The sequence below is a fragment of the Poecilia reticulata genome, linkage group LG15, assembly GCF_000633615.1.
Source record: "Poecilia reticulata strain Guanapo linkage group LG15, Guppy_female_1.0+MT, whole genome shotgun sequence".
Taxonomy (NCBI): Eukaryota; Metazoa; Chordata; class Actinopteri; order Cyprinodontiformes; family Poeciliidae; genus Poecilia; species Poecilia reticulata.
In genome coordinates this window covers 20,715,655-20,717,674 of record NC_024345.1, presented here as the reverse complement: position 1 = coordinate 20,717,674, position 2,020 = coordinate 20,715,655, and positions in this window count along the sequence as shown.

Genomic DNA, 2,020 nt, shown 5'->3' with positions numbered 1-2,020 from the left:
TGTGCATGGTGGGTTTTCTCCAGGTACTCCGGTTTCCTCCCACAGTCCAGAAACATGACTGTCAGGTTAACTGGTCTGTTTAAATTGCCTATAGGTGTGAGTGTGTGTGTGTGCATGGTTGTGTGTCCTGTGTTGCCCTGCGACAGACTGGTGACCTGTCCAGGTGACCCCGCCTCTCACCCGGTACGTTAGCTGGAGAGGCAGCAGCACCTCCTGACCCCACTGAGGGACAAGGTGTAAGAAAATGGATGGATGGATGTCTTGGGTTTTCCACTTGGTGTGAATCTGCGTGTCTGTAGGTTGTTGGACCTCAGACAGTTTGGAGTTGACGCTTTAACTCTTCCCTGATTCATGTGATTACCTCTGCAGAGTCGTTTTCTAAAAACTTTCCTGTCTGAATCCAGCAGCAGCTGTAGTTAATCACATAACGGTTCTGGACAGTCATGGAAAGTTTCCTTATTCCATACCTGGATATTTCAGGACCAAACAAGGAAAATGGAAGGACGACCAAAACTGAAATGCAAGAAGAAGAAGAAGAAGGAGCCAGAATCCTGATCATCAGCTGAGTTTTGTTTTCTCTTCGCTCATCTTTATCTTTCCTGACTCCCATCCTGTCCAACATCCCATCCCAGGTTTCTGCTCTTGAACTTCAACCTTTCTATGATTTTTTTTTGTGGTTTCCTTCTGTAGCTTTATGAATTCAGGGTTAGCATACAGTTTATGCAACAGAGTGTGGAGGATTGCCTCCAACCAGGATCTGCTCTTCGTTGTGATTTTGACCTTTGAAGTGACTCTGGAGGACGGATTCCCAAACTGATGTAACTAAAACCCAAACAGCAACAGTTGTGTCTGTGGCAACACTCTGCTGTTTACAGGCCTGCATGCTGAGCAGCTCCATCTGTGTTTATCATCAAACAGGCCTGCATCGACCTGACGGAGCTGACCGAGGCGCCGTGGAGAAACCCTCAGACTGCATCGATGGCAGCCGATAGCAGAGCGAGGATCATTGATCCCGACTGATGTGTTTCCCTCTTATCACCTGAAACTGTCAGCCTGGATCCCAGCCAGGACCTTTGACCCCCAGCAGACTGCTGTGTGTGCATGTTGCTGGTTCCTAGCACCTGCTGCTGTCCAGCCTGACCTTGCAGTTCACTCTGGTGGTGCTGGGATGTTTCCTGGAGCAGCATTAATGGAGATGGAGGCATTAAACCAGACCGAACTTTCCCTGTTTTGGTAGAGCTGCACCAGCCAGTTTATCTAAGTCTAAGGGAGTTTTTCACCTGACAGTCCAACGTGTTACATCTTCAGTTTGATTAAAGCGGACTGAACAGGGCTGGTGTGAATGCAGCCTAATTTACATATTTCTGAAAATGTTTATATGAGGTGAAAAGGTTTTGGTAGGAAATGAGTGAATCAACCCCAGAACAAAACGTAAAGACCTTGAGAAGATGCTGCTGCAGAGTGAGAAAAGCGACATGGACTGAAGATCCAGGTCTGGGCTGAAGAGGAAGAATCCATCACTGCTTTACAGAAACACTCAGGGGCAGACTTTAACCTGTGACCTCCTGAAACTAAACTGCATTTATGTTTTTTACTTTTGGAGGAAATGGGAAGAATAACACCTGACAACATCACACCAGTGAAGTATGGTGGTGGCAGCATCATGCTGTGAGGCTGTTTATGCTGCAGTAGAAACTGCTGCTCTTCATGATGGGATTATGATGAGTAAAGATGAGTCACGTTACACAGTCTGTGCAAATATCTGGTTTATTTACTTATTTAGTTTCTAATGCAACTAAACCAAACCGACTGAAATGTATTTATCGTATTTAAAACCTGGTCCTGACAGCCAAACAAAGATCTTCTATTGGACGTGAGCGATGACACAAAGTGTATTTTAGAAACCAGCAGGAACTTTTTCAGACAGTTTAACACATCGGTGTGTTTGTCAGAGCTAATGAGGCTAGCTGCTGCTGCTCAGTGAAGCTAGCTGCTGCTCAGTGAAGCTAGCTGCTGCTCA